The sequence below is a fragment of the Trichosurus vulpecula genome, chromosome 8, assembly GCF_011100635.1.
Source record: "Trichosurus vulpecula isolate mTriVul1 chromosome 8, mTriVul1.pri, whole genome shotgun sequence".
In the NCBI taxonomy this organism is placed as follows: Eukaryota; Metazoa; Chordata; class Mammalia; order Diprotodontia; family Phalangeridae; genus Trichosurus; species Trichosurus vulpecula.
Genome location: NC_050580.1, coordinates 103,908,471 through 103,924,131, shown reverse-complemented (window position 1 = coordinate 103,924,131; position 15,661 = coordinate 103,908,471). Strand labels below are relative to the sequence as shown.

The 15,661-nt window shown below is 40.8% G+C and overlaps 1 pseudogene; it reads right to left on the bottom strand.

The window, feature by feature from the left end:
- Positions 1 to 15,661, bottom strand: part of LOC118829593 — a 192,029-nt pseudogene that overhangs the window by 14,931 nt on the left and 161,437 nt on the right.

The following is a 15,661-nucleotide window of genomic DNA, read 5'->3' as shown; positions in this document are numbered from 1 at the left end:
TACTTTTATTCTACCCAACATTTATAGTACTTTAAGATTTTGCAAAGCCCTTTATATGTGTCATTTGATTTCTTTTACAAAGAAAGAGTCACACTTTGCTAAAACCTCGGCTGCTTATAGATAGGCCACAGTAGGCTTTGTCATGAGGAATAGTAGGCCTCAATAAATATATGAGTCGATTGACGGAAAACTCTAGAACATGTAGTCTTGAGGACCTGAATTTGATCTTCATCATGTATCCCGAAATGAAACATTACTCATCCTTAGATTCCCACAATCTCAGACTTGGAAGGTGATCTTGTCTAACCTGTGATTGAATAGGAATAACAGAGTTTTAGAATAGGAAGGGACTCCAGGGGTTATCTAAACTAATGCACGTCTCAAAGGAATTTCCGCTGTAATATACCTATTGTTGTTGTTCCTCCAGGTCCCGAGTTCTATCCACTGTGCCACCTAGCTGCTCATGCTAAACATTTTCCATGCTCAATTCCTTCAACTTATTCTCTTAAGTCATGGACTCAAGGCCCTTTACCATCCTGGTTAGCCTCGACCAGATTTTTTGAAGTTTATTGATGTCCTTAAATTATTGCAGACAGAGCTGAATACAATACATCAGATGTGGTCTCACCAGGGCAAAGTCCAAAGGAAGAAACACCTTCTTACGTTTGGAAGCTATAACTGTCTTACTGTTTCTTAAGTCTGCATTAGGTTTTGTTTTTTTTTTTTTTTTAGGTGGAGAGTGGAGGAGGTACTGTGTCAGTGACACTTGTACTGAGCTTACAATCCATTGAAATTGCTCAGAGCTTTTCCAAACAAACTCCAAATTGACCATGACTTTCTCCATTTTGTACTTGTGAAATTGCTTTTGAGTCCCAATGTAAGATTTTTCTTTTAACCCAACAGAAAAGGGATTCTTAACCTTTTGTGTGTCATGAAGCCCTTTGGCAGTCTGGTGAAGTCTATGGATCACTTCCTAAACCGATACTTTTAAATGCATAAAACAAACTACACAGGATAGCAGAAGAAACCAATTATATTAAAAGGCAGTTATAAAATTATGTATTTAAAAACAGTTCATGGATCTTAGGTTAACATAGAATTTCATTTTATAAAATTTAGTCCAATGGTCTACCCGTCAAGAGCTTTTCGGATATTGTTTCCATTATTCAGTGGCTTAGCTATCCTGCCCAGCTTTGTGTCATCTGAAAATTTGCTGAGAATGCCATCTCTGCCTTTACCCAAATCATTGATAAAAATTCCCTCTACCTTGACAAGCGGTCGACTAGGCACTGATGGAAGACTTAAGTAATGGTAACCTGTGACATCCCACGATAGTAAGCCTGTTCCAATTTTGGAGAATTCCAGTAGTCAAGAAGTTTTCTTCATATTGAACCCAAATGTGCCTCTCTACAATTTCTACTCACTTCTCCTTGTTTTGCCCTCTGGAACCTAGTTGGATGAGTCTAACCCTCTTCTACATGCCAACTCTAGTTTCTATGCAAGCACTTAAGGTAACAAGGTAGCTTTTATTTCACCTCACAAGAAGAATGCAGAAAACAGTACTTATAAAAGTGAAAGAATGTGAGGGATAAAAAGAACCCATAGTAATCAATATAATCTCTTTCCTTCAATTCAATCCTACTTTCCATCCTAGAGAACTTTATAGGCTTTAGAGCCTTATAGCCTTACTATAAGATTAACAATCTTCTCCATAAAGGAACTAAATCTGGAATTATTAGAGAGGCAATCTCTCATATTCTTTAGTATATGAGTTTCTTTTTCCATCCCTGGGACTTATAAACTTTAAACTTATAGTGCTATCTTTAGGTTTTGGAAACCTCCCCAGAATGGAAGTGAATTTAAGTTTGGAGAAGAGGCAATCCTTTTCCTACTGGAACTGTACTCCCCAAACAATTTATAGTTGCAGGAGAGGGCAAAATCCAGATTTTGCTAACCTGCCTGATTCTTCCATCTCTTTTGCTCTTCTAAGTGGAGGATCAGAGCTCTGTCCTTGGCCTACAAACTTTTAACATACCTTTAGAAGTCTGGGGCTTCCAAAAATTCCACTGCTTAGCAACATGATTCCCTTTTCCACTGCCATTACCTCTAGGGATTGAGGCTTATCTACTGCATCTCTAAGGGTACCGTCTCTGGAGCTGAGATTGGGGTGATCCCTGGTGGGTATAGGATAATAGATTTAGAGCTGATAGGGACCGCAGAGATGAACTAGTTCAGCCTCTTAATTTTACAGACTTTATGGAAAGGCAGGTTTCCCATTTCTACCTCCTCTCTCTACTCCTCCCCACCCCCATTCCCCTCGCCTCTACAACCTCTGGCCTTTTCTCTGCTCAGCTCACTCTTGATATTCTTCCAAACATACTCTGATTGGTCTACCTCCTTTTTATGGCCTAGTGGCTCAAATCTATAATAGCCTAAAGCAAATGAATTGATATCAACGTTGAGATTCAATCGCTTACCATCAGTGGTGTATGAATGTGTAGATAATCGCCATTGCTCAGGGTTCTCTCCTAATTCATCAGTAAGATGTCTTTAGTTAGAGGCAGCATGTTATAGTGGATGGACCACTAGATTTGAAGTTAGAAGACCTGGGCTTTGCTGCTTACAATTTGTGTGAACTTAGGCAAATCACTTCTCTCTCTGGGCCTCAGTTTCCCCATCTGCAAAATTAGGGGATTGGAATGGATGACCTCTGAGGTCCTTTATATCTCTAGATCTGTAATCTTAAGGTCTCAAGGAGGTGTCAGTGGGTGTGTTGATACTTCCCAAAGAGAGAGAACAATCAAAGTCTTTTACACTTAATCTATAGGGATGTTCATATGCAGTTCACAACTGCTCTCTCCAAATCCCCATGGCCTTTTCTCAATTTTCATGCCTCTTGGCTTTTCTGCACCCTGTGACACTGTTGATCACCTTCTTTATCTTGATACTCTCTTCTTTCTAGGTTTTTAGGACTCTACTGTCTTAGTTCTCTCACTTCTCTCACCACTCCTCCGTCCCCTTTGCTGGATTGTCATCTAAGTCATGCCTGCTAACTGTGGGTTTCCCACAGGGCTCTGTCCTGAGCCCTATTCTCTTCTCCCTCTATACTATTTCACTTGGTAATCTCATCAACTCTCCTGGATTCAATTATCTCTATGCTGATGATTCTCAAATCTATTTATCCAGCCCTAACCTCTGTGCTGACTTCCAGTCTCACATCTCCAACTGCCTATTATATATCTTGAACTGGATGTCTTGTAGACATCTTAAATTCAACATGCCCAAAACGGAACTCATTATCTTTCTCCTTATTCCCTCCCCCACCTTTCCCTATTACTGTTGAGGGCACCAGTATCTTCCCAGTCCCTCAAGCTTGCAAACCTAGGTATTATCTTTTACTCCTCACTATCACTCCCTATGGCCAGTCTGTAGCCACAGCCTATCAATTTCACCATTGCAATATCTCTCGAATGTACTCCTTCTCTCCTCTGATACTATCACCAACCTAGTGCAGGCCCTCAACTCCTTGTGCCCAAACTATCATAATAACCTTCTGGTTGATCTATCTGCCACAAGTCTCTCTTCAGTCCCATCTATTTTCCATTTAGCTGCCAGCACAAGTCTGACCATATCCCCTTGCTACTCAGTAAACTCCCTATCATCTCTATGGTCAAATACAAAGTCCTCTGTTTGGCATTCAAAGCCCTTCATGACTTAGCCTTGTGCTATTCCCCACCCCATTCCAGTTTTCTCACATATTATACCCCACCATGTATTTTTGGTTCAATGACACTGGTTTCCTTGCTGTTTCTTGAACAAGACACTCCATCTCCATCTCTGGGCATTTTCATTGGCTGTCCCCAATGCCCTCTCGACTTATTGCTACCTTCTACAGGAAAATTTTCCCAGTCCCTCTTAATTTCAGTGCCTTATTTATGGTGATTTTTCATCTAGTTTGATCTCTTCTATTTCTTCTATTTATCATCTAATTTGATCCTCACATTTTATAGAGAAGGAAACTGCAGCTCAGAGAAGGGAAGTGAGTGGTGCAAGATTATACATTAGACATAAAGCCAGAGCTAGAATCTAGATCTCTTGACTTCTTGGCTACTATGCTTCTTGCTGTGCTATATTGTCTCTCAACAAGAATATATCTTATGTTAGCACTTTTGAGCAAAGATTTGTTCTACCCTCACCTGCATGTGGTAGGACTCTGACTTATTGGTTGTTACTGGCACGTAAAGCCTAGGGGATGGTAGGAGAGATGAGGAATGGTTATGCAAAAAATATGTGTCTGTATCTCTATCTCAATCACTATCTATCTGTCTATCTATCTATCTCTCTATCTAATTTCTCTTCCCCTTAAAAGAACCAAGAACACCGCACAATGACCTATCTATCTACACATACATATTTTATGTATGTGTATAAATACACATACATACATGTACACATGTATGTATATATGTGTGTATATATACACTTACATATACATGCATATATAATCTTTTTGTAGTGGCAAAGAAGTGGAAATTAAGGAGGTGGCCTGTCAATTGGAGAATGGTTGAACAAACTATGGTATATGAGTATAATGGAATACTACTGTAAAGAAATGAAAATGATGAAGAGAATGGTTTCAGAAAAAACCAAAATTTATTTGAAATGATGCAGAACCAGGAGACCAATTTAAATAACAACACTGTGAATGGAAACAACTATGAAAAGCTTAAGAACTCTGATCAAGGCAATGACCAACCACTATTCCAGAGGACTCATGGTGAAACATATTACCAACCTCCTGTCAGAGATGTAATGTATTTGAGATACAGATTAAAACATATATTTCTGGACATGGCCAATTCAGGGAATTAGTTTTACTTGAATATTCATATCTGTTACATGGTTTTTTTTTTATTTTTCCCCCCATGGTTGGAGGAGGAGGAGGGAAAATGATTATCAGTTTTAAAAAGTAAACTAAAATAAAAGCTACACAAAAAAGAATGTAGTGTAATGGAATGAACACTGAACTGAGAATTGGGAGACCTGGGTTCTAGTACTAATTTTTTTTAAACCAAAATTTTATTGATGTCTTTTGTTTTTACACCACTTTAATTTCTCAATATATCCTTCTCCCTACCCTGTACGGTGAGCTATTTCTTGTAATAATGAATAACAAGAAAGGAAAAAAAAAACCAAGGTCAGAAAACTAACCAATACATTAACTTAGTCTGATGCACATGCAGTGTTTGATACACCTTATTCTCTTACTTCTGCAAAGAAGAGAGGGAGATAAATTTTCTTGACTCCTCTCCATGGCCAAGCTTGGTCATTATAATGTGTATCCATAACTCTGTGACTTGGGAAAAATCACTTTTCTTCTCCTGGCCTCAGTTTTCTCCTTTGTAAAATGAAGGAGTTGGATTAGATGACTTTAATGGTCCCTTCCAATTCTAATGTTCAGTGATCTGTGTGACGTCATATGAAAAGAGGAGGAGGAGGAAGAGTAGGAAGAGGAAGGGGAGTGTATATGCATAGCGGTATTTCAGTGTTTGATGATGCTGTCCTGGTAAGAGAATGGGCCAGCAGACTCCAACTCTGTTCATTGACCTATTCCATTTACTCCCTAATTCATCCGACTTGAAGTGACTCTATCCAGTTATTAGGGAAGGGTGGCAGTGGAACACCTGCATAATACTGCATAATGCTGTCTATGGATTTTTTTTTAAATGTGATTTTAACAACATACAGGCCACCACTAAGAGGAAGGAACTCAAGTGGACACTGTGACTCATCTGTCTAACTTGGGAAAGTGATTGGCTCCTCAGTTGAGCACAGGGACAAAGTGTCCCCACTTTATTGACCTTGGGCGTGCCTTTCAGTTTAGCTCTGTCAATAATGGGGAACAAGGCCCACGTGGGGACCACACATGAATATAGCAGCCAGGGATGGGATTGTCTGGGGAGTCATAGGGACATAGAGTCATAGGGCAGTCAATTCAAATATCCTTTCTGGGAACAATGGTAATATTTAGTATTGATTTGATTGGTGAGCTCTTGATAAGAGTGAGAAAGGGTTGGGAAGAAGTAAGAAAGGGAGATGGAAGGTATTTATGTGGTGGTAAGTCTAGTCTGCCAGTCTGGTTTAGACATGGTTGGCTTATTGGTTTTGTGCTCATTTACACACCAATCAAAATAGCTTGGCCTAGGGTGGGACTTCTAAAGCTTAGTAGGTCAGCTCCCTCAAGGGCTAAGGAGATTTTCTGGCATTTGGACCTTGTAGTGCTATTCTAGATGGGGAGAAATGATGAAATGTGAATGGCAGGATGGTGGGGGTGGAGAGCTAGATGAGATATGATGCATGTCCTGGTCTGGTGGTCTAAGAGCTTCATTACTAATGAAACTATTAGACTTTTTGTCTGTTACCGTTACTAGTCGTACCTTCTCTCCTATTGCTATGAATCCCACTTTATGTTCTCTGATAATATTTCTCTTTTAAATTTTCTAAGAGCCTAGTATGCCATTATCACCAAGAGGCATGGGGTGACTAATAATGATGACAAGAATAATAGCCATTTATATAGTATTTGTATATATTATCTCATTTAAGCCTCATAAGCCTATGGAGTAGGCTTACACCAATTGTTACACCAACTTTTTTTTCTAAAATTATTTTATTTTTTCCAATTAATAAGCATTTACTTTCTCTCCCTTCTACCTCCCTACCCACCACTAAACAAAAAGAAGCAAAACAAAATCCTTGTGACAAATACGTATGATCAAACAAAACAAATTCCTCTACTGGCCGTTTCCAATAATACATAGCTCATTTTGCACCTTGAGTGAATCACCTCTTTGTTAGGAGTTGGGTAGCATATTCCATTATGACTTCTCTGGAATCATGATTGAGCATTGCGTTGATCAAAATCCTTAAGTGTTTCAAAGGTGTTTGTCTTTACTATATAAACATTGTTCTCCTGGTTCTGTTTACTTCTTTCTGCCTTGGTTCATTTGAGTTCAGTTTCTCTGAAACCATTTACAGATGAGGACAGTGAAGTACAAGGAACGTAAGTGCCTTACCTATGATTACAAAGCTAGTAAGTGTTTCACAGTGGGTCGCCTTTCCCTCTCTCTCTCTCTCTCTCTCTCTCTCTCTCTCTCTCTCTCTCTCTCTCTCTCTCTCTCTCTCTCTCTCACTCTCACTCTCTCTCCCTCTCTACCTCCCCTTCCTCTCAATACACCTGCTGTCACTTGTTGACTTCATCAGGTTCTGTGAGTTTAATGATCATGTCTATGTAGATGATTAGTAAATCTATATATTCACCCTTAGTCTCTCTTCCTGAGCCACTATCTCCCATCACCAACTGCTTATTGTACAACATTTCAAGCTAGATGTCTCATAGGCATTTCAGACTCAATTTATCCTAAAGTTAAGATCATTGTCTTTTCCTCCTACCCCTTCTCCCTTCTGAACTCCCCTCACCCCCTTTTTTCTATCAAGGACACTGTCTTTCTAGTTGTCTATGTTCACGATCTCAGCTTTATTTGTGATTCTTCTCTTTACCCTACATATCCAATTATTTGCCAAATCTTGTAATTTCTACCTCCACAACATCTCTTACTTCCGTCTGCTTCTCTCTATTCCCACAGTAGTTCAAGTTCTCACCACCTTTGTTGGACTGTTGCAATAACTTCCTGCCTTCAGTCTCCCTCTTTTCTGTATCTATCCAATGTGACTATGTTACTTCTCTACTCAATAAACTTCAGTGGCTCCCTGTTACCTCTAGAATCAAATATAAACTCTTCCATTTGTAATTCCAAGTACTATGCAACCTGATCCCAATCTACTTTTCCAAAATTATTAAACATTTCCCCCCTTTTTCTTCACTCTGCTTGTCCAGCTAATCTTGCTATTTCTCACACATGATACTCCTTCTGCCATCTATGTGCTTTTGCCCTGGCTGTCTTCCGCATCTGGAATTTTCTCCTCACCTCTGCCTCACAGTGGCTCTTCAACTCAGCCCAAGTGCCATCTTCTATATGAACCCCTTCCTGAATATTCCAGCTGCTAGTCCTCCCCAATGACCTTCTACTTAATTTGTATTTACTCTGTATATACTCGTTTATCACAGGTTTGGCTCCACCTACAGACATGTAGGAAAAACCATGGAAATGCTTGGGAAAAGTATCCATTGGTTGAATGCTTTTTCAATATTTCCCAAATTCCCATAGTGCTGCCTTTTCTTTTGGATGGATTTCTGAAAAGGAGAAGCCATTTAGGGAGAAGTCATAGAGAGCTGAAGTACAGTTGTACTCACATGTTCAGAACAACGTTGCTAACAAATCACAAGATGGGAAGAATGGAAGCAGCAGTGACATGTTCCCCAGGGCAGTGTGTCCTCAGCTTGGAAAACAACTCCTTCTTGTTCCTTCTCCATCTAAGGAGAAGCAGTCTCCCATTATCAGTCAACCCCTTTTCTCTTCCCTCAACTCCCTGCTTTTTCATTTGCTGTCTTTGTCTTCCAAACAAGTCGCTGATGGATGGTTGGAAGAGTCTCGGTTTCTCTAATTATATCACTTTCTTGTCTGTGTTATCTAAAATGTTCCTATAAATTTTTATGGTCATTAATATTGATCCTGCTTGGTTATTGGAGACAGGGAAGGAGGGAGAGAGAGAGGGAGGAATTTTTTTGGGCACAGGCAAATTTGCTCAGTCTAAGTTGGATGCAGAGCATGCTTGTGCCTTTTTCCATGAGCCTTGACTTGTATGCACGAGGTACAGAGGTACCTGAGTTCAATAGTTGTACCATGTAGATGTCAAGTACAGGTAGCAGGGCTCTCTGAGCTGAACGGAAAACAGCCCTTTCAGTCAGAGAGGCTTTGGCTTTCTTTCTGCTTTCCACAGACTATACAGCTTAGCCTCAGGGAGGAGGGAGAACTTCCCCCATGGAGGATACTTTGCAGGTCTAGCTCCAAAAGGCTCTGAGTGACTAAAGAAGCTATTAGCTCTTGGGGTTGGAAGGCCTCTGCCCTTGCTCAGGAGCTCCTTCTGAAGGTGAGACATATGTGCACAAGTTGTTTCTGCTGATAGAATGCAAGCTTCTAGAGGCCAGGGCCTATTCTATCTATGCCTTTGTATTCCCACTATTTAACAGAGGGCCAGGCACATCGTGATCACTTAATGCATATTTGTGGATTGATTGGTTGTGATATGAACCCCAAGTCTTCCTGACTCCAACTTCAGCACTCTATAGTACCACATCTACCCCTCTCAGAGAAACTCCTGTGGTCTTTTCTCTGAAGGGAATCCCATAATGTAAGAGAAGTAATGATAATTAGAAACATGAAGAGGGTATGAGTGAGCCACAGGCTGGGCTCAATTTTGGCTAAAATAGTGGGGTTACAGGGACAGAAGACCCTTTGCATCCCATGGCGCTACAGCCTCCAAGACTGAAAGAGGAGGTTGGTCGTATTTCTCCTTTCCTCCAAAGTTCTGTTGGTACCCCACAGCCCAGTCCTTAATTTCCTGTGCTTGAACTGTTGAAACAGTTTCTAGGATTGTATTCTTATTCCCTCCAATCCATCGGGCTAGACAAATTTTCCTCAAACCAAGATTTCATTAGGTCATTCTCTTGATGAAAAACCTTATTTCTCTTCAATCAAGTCTAAATTCCTCTGTCTGACTTTCAAAGCCCTCCATAATTTAATCCACTTAATCTGCCCAACTGAATCTTCTATCATTTTCCATCATGAATCTTCTGCTTATTAAGGATATTCAGTTCAATTACTGAACACCTACTATGTGCCAGGCATTGTGCTAAGTGCCGGGCATTCTCTCCACTATCTCATAAATGTACCAGATACTATGTCTTCAATCATCTTGTTCCCCTTGTGCAAAATACTATCTTTCCCTTCCTTCTTTGCAAACTCTATCTATCCTTCTTAGCCCAGCTCATCATACCTCCTCCATGGTTTTTTTTTTGAAATACTTCTGCCCTCATGAATTGTCCAGTTCTCTAAATTCCTACAGCAGAGTCTGTACTATGGAATATAATGCTTAATTATGAATACGTAAAGGTATATGCATTTATGATTTTATGCTATTCACTGGTTCACCTATTCGTTCATCAAATGCTATTTACTGAGTGACTGCTAAATGGAAGACATTGTGTTAGGTGTTGATGGAGAGAAAAAAATCAAAAAACAAAAACCTAAGTTCCTTGTGGAGAAGACACATGAAGTATTCATGGGAATTGTTTTTCTATGAGGCCCACTTCTGCCAGGCTCCAGCCTTGTGTCTAGTTCTCTGATAAATTAACTGATATAGAAAATACTCAGCCTCACTGTCATCCACATTTCTGGTTATCATATAAAGTTTGGAGATATACTGTCCTGTCACAGAAACCTGAACTAGTACTTATCAAGTACTTCTGTGGACTATAGGCCTTCATAGTCACTAAACCTCAGTCTGATATATTAGAGTTCATTGACCAGCAACAAATGTAAGGTTCTTAAAGTCCAGTCCAGTTGTCCATTCTTCAAATAGGCACAATGCCCACACCTTGGGGGGAGGTCGGTCTTGGATGGGGTCCTTCATTTTTGCCTGTGAAGCTAGATGGACAATACTTCATTTCTCCTATATAAACCAAGTAGTGGGTCATGATGACTATTTAGGGCTTTGCACATAGACATCTGAAGCTTTTGGTTGTCTTTACTGGAACATGATGCTGGCTCATATGCTCAGTTATATGCAGTATGTGCTCAGGCCAAGGACATTGTGGGGGTAGACAGCAGGCTTGTTATACTACTTGCCAATTTCCCACATAGCCCATCCCTGAGGAATAGTACTATTAGATTTTATCACAGACTTGGCAGATGCTTAACAAATACTCATTGATTGATTAATTCAATGGTTGACTTGTCTTTGTCAAAGGGATATGGTGCCACTTGGGTGATGCTGGACAATCTGACCAAGATGATCCACTTCTTTCCCTGTTAGACTTTCCACTATAGCCAAGGTTGTCCATCTCTGCCTAAAGGGAATTTTCTGACTCCATAGCCTGTCTTCTCACATTATTGTCAGTTGGAGCCTACATTTTGTTTCATTTTCCTTCCCAATTTCTGGATCTCACTAATAGTATGGCATATTACCATCTCTGGGATGGGCAGATGGAATGTGTAAACTATACCTTAGAATACTGCATCTGGTGCTGTATTTCTTACCAAAAGGATGAGGAGCTGTTACCTACCAAAAGAAGCTGTTCTCATTCCTACTTTGGAACTTTTCTTATAAATCAGATGACATACAAATGAAACCCTTGTTTTGTTCTCTTTTTTTCCCTTGCACTCATCCTGTGCAATCATCATTCTCTTACAAAAAGCCAAAGTACTGTACAGGACCAACTAACTATCACTGTGCTTCTTGGTACATTGAGCACAGGGAACCAGGTCTGGTTATTCTAAAACCTCCGTACCTGTGACATATCTGGCTTCCTAGTCTAGGGTAGCTCAAAGCTTGGCAGGTTTGTTGCTGGTCCCATTTGCATGGAAGTCAGAAATATCAGTCAGAAGGATGGAGGATAATCACTTTGACCTCTTAGGTTAGCTTTTGTGCTGGGTCAGATTGGTTTTATTTTTCCTTGCCAATTCTGAGAAGCTCTTGAGAACAAAGTAGGGTTTGCAATCCAACTTCTACATAACTCCTCTCTCTCTCTCTCTCTCTCTCTCTCTCTCTCTCTCTGCCTCTCCTCTCTCTCTCTCTCTCTCTCTCTGCCTCTCCTCTCTCTCTCTCTCCCTCTCCCTCTCTCTCTCTCTCTCTCTCTCCTCTCCCTCTCTCTCTCTCACCACTCCCTCTCTCTCTCTCCTCTCTCTCTCTCTCTCTCCCTCTCTCTCTCTCTCTCTCTCTCTCTCTCTCTCTCTCTCTCTCTCTCTCTCTCTCTCTCTCTCTCTTTCTCTCCCAGCAGTGGTTAATTAGAAACTGCAAGGATTTTATAACCTTAAGATAGATAGTTGTCTGGGACAGTGGACTTCATGTCAACACAACAGTACTATGTCCAAAAAATAGATTTATTCTTAGCTTGGGGGCACTGTTGCCTGATTTTGTTTGACTGGCCCTTAGTTGAGGGTGGGGACTTATAACCTGGCTAGGACTAAAGAGCTATTTGTCTTCCCTAATCAAGGAGAGGTTTTTTAGTTACTGTGGCCTAGAAAATTTTAGCTAAAATAGCCAGCAGGTGGCCTTGAAGAGATGAAGCCAAGAAGCTGATAGCAGAGAATTTTGTTAACCATTAGAGCAGCAAAAACTAAATGCTCTGCACAGACATGTTGGGCCCAGTAGAGTCTGGGCATCCCAGGAAGCATGGAGATCCAATACCCAGCAGAGAGCAGTAGAGAACAATGTGATGTCAGTAGAGGAGATTGGCAACTTCACAGAACTGGAGGTATGTGTTGCCCTGGTCATTTGAATACTGGCCATGTATATCCCCAGAATATGTTTTCCACATATGCTCTTGTTCACATGGGCTGTTGGTATTTTTTCTTTACATACGTTTCCTGGCCATATGTATTCTTTTTATGTGTTCCTATTCACATATTTTCTATCTATGCTTCTTCACATATGTGTGCTGACCACACCTATACCCTATATATGTACTTCAATGTGAGATTTCTGTGTATAACTCCTCTTTCTGTTGATGGTGTATGTGTGTGTATGTGTATTTGTGGAAGGCTATGCCTCAAATTTATGGGAGAGATGTTCTATTGTTTCTTATTATACCATTTCATTAAATGTCTTTGCTTTGAACTGTCTTCTGGCTGACTAGTAAAAATAAAGACACTTGTGGGGGCTTATGAGCTGCAATTATGAATGCATATGGACCTGCACAGTTCCTTGTACCCAAGGTAGCATTTCTGGGGTATCGGTGTGCTAGAGAGAGGGTACCTAGGTGTTTTGCTAGAAATTGGTAGAAAGGGTGACAGCTTCCTTGCCCATACCTCAAGTATTAATTGGTTAGAGTTACCTCGTTTCATTTATGCCTATCCTCTCTTTTATTAATTTTTACTTAGATCTTGACCTAAGGGCAGCTAGGTGGCACAGTGGATAGAGTGCAGGGCCTGAAGTCTGGAAAACTCATCTTCCTGATTTCAAATGTAGCCTCATATACTTACTAGCTATGTGACCCTGGGCAAGTCACTTCACCCTGTTTGCCTCAGTTTCTTCACCTGTAAAATGAGCTGGAGAAGGAAATTTCAAATTGTTCCAGTATCTTTGCCAAGAAAACACCAAATAGGGTCACCAAGAGTTGGACATGACTGAAAAATGACTGAACTGAAGATCTTGACCTGAGCTAGTCTTTGCCCACTACTAATCATGGATTGGCAGGAAGTGTTCAGGAAATACTTGACTCATGGAGGTTATAGGGCTTCTTCCAATATCTAGTGGACTAGTAGAGATATTGGTCCAAGGAGATGGTATAAGAGTGAGTACATAATACATTTGCCCCCAAATTTATAGGGGCTTTTTTCCCTCAGCCAACTATGTCCTCATGGACTAGAGGAAGATATCAGGGACAGGAATAGTATCTGAGCCTATGCCTCTATAGGCATGGAGGACTTGGTTTATAACCATGCCGGCGCATGAATACAGGTGAGGGGACATAAAAGGTCAAAGTTTTTGGGAGGCAGGTTTAGTCCGACATAGAATTTCTCTGAAACTCTCTGTCTTGTTTCCTAGTTTGGTATTGGCTTTGAAGCTTACGTGCAAAGGACTCAGACTTCTGAAAATGGCTACCCACTTCCATCTTAAACTTTGAGATACTGGTACTATTAAGAAATGCTGGTACTTACCTGTCCTGGCCTTTGGCTTTAGGTTCACTTGTGTCTCAATGAATTTATTGTTCCTCTTCCTAGGAGGAATTTGCTCCTCAGTCCCAGTGCATTTTCTAATTTCTGGCACTTGTTGATCTTTCCCCCTTCTATATCCCTAAACCTTCTGAAACGTGAGCTGGGGACAGGCTCTTTCCTCAGGGGTGAGAGGGATATTCATGTCTGATTCTAATTCTCTTCAAGGGCAGGCACTGAGCCCAGGACCAAGAGTTCTATGAATCTTGCAACCTTGGGGGCACAGTGCCCAATAGAAGAGCAGAATTCCTGCGACAGCTCAGCAGGGAATGATCCAGTCCTTCCTGGACACAGCTGCTGGTGTTACAAGCAGAGGAATTAGGCAGCAACTCAAGCAATTTTTGCCTCAGGGGTTTTTGTCAACCATCACACCAAGGTTCTTGAACAAAAGCCCTGATAATCAGAGACTACTTTACTTCAGGATGACTCCCTCCATTTCTGACTGCTCTTCCCAGCAGCCCATGCTCATTTCACGTTATCTGAAGTTGGACTCCATCTTGGTCTTCCGGCATTTCTTTCACTCCCTAATATCTCCCAATCCCCTCTCTTCGTCATCTATCTCTTCTGTGCTCCCTGCCCCTCCTGCCCCAATCCTTCTTCTAATGCTACCTACCCCTTCCTTTTCCTTTCCTTTCAAGTCCTATCCCTGTGTGACCATGGACAAGTCTCTTAAGTTCTGAGAACCTCAGTTTCCTCACTGTAAAATGGAGATCATAACATTTCCCCTTATGGTGGCATAATAGAAAGAACACTGGGTTTGGAGTCATGTAACCCGGGTTCAAATCTTACCTCTGTTACTACTTTTGCGTGACCTTTAGCAAAGTGACTTAATCTTTCTGGTTCAGCTTTTTGATCATAAAATGAGGTTGATTTAGATGATTCTAAAGGTCCCTTTCAACTCTTAATCTCTGGTGCTACTTCATAATGTTCTTTGGAGAATTTTGTTGTTGTTTCAGGCATGTTCAATTCTTTGTGGCCCCATTTTGGAATTTTCTTGGCAAAGATACTGCAGTGGTTTTCCATTTCCTTCTCCAGTTCATTTTGTAGATGAGGAAAAAGGTTAAATGGCTTGCCTAGGGTCATATAGCTAGTAAGTGTCAGAGGCTGGATTAGAACAGATGAAGATGAGTCTTCCTGATTCCAAGCTCAGTGCTCTATCCACTAGGCCACCTAGAAGCTCCTGTCATGAGAATAGCATTTTGTAAATCCTAAAGTAAAAATCTGAGTTATTATTCTCCTTCTTTCCATATTCTCCCTTTTGCTCTTTCCTTTTATCTTCTCTCCTACACTTCTTTTTTTCCCTCTCCCTGTCTCCATTCCATAAGGTTGAATCAAGGATATTTGTTCAGCTCTTCAGGTGGAGAAACAACTCCCAGATTTTCCTAGCCACTTAAGAGTAGATGCTTCCAGCAAATACCCCATCTCCTCTCTCTTCCAACCCCCACAAAAATTGTCTCATTTCTATTTTAGACATATTATCACAGTTCAGAAGGCACTCCGAGATCATCTAATCCAAACCCCTCATTTTAGAGATGAGGTAAGCTAAGGACTAGGAAGGGAAAAAAATGACCCAATGAAAGTTACGTGCTGAGTTGGAGGCCAAGTTGGAACTGGAACCCAGATATCCTTGCATTCTAGTCTAGAGTTCTTTACCTTACACCCTATGGTTCTGCTCAGCCCCAGAGCTGCCAAGTTCTGTTGTTTTCTGAAGCTCTAACCAGACTTGATAAAAGTTCTGCCTTGTAGATCTCAAGCTCCTAAAAACA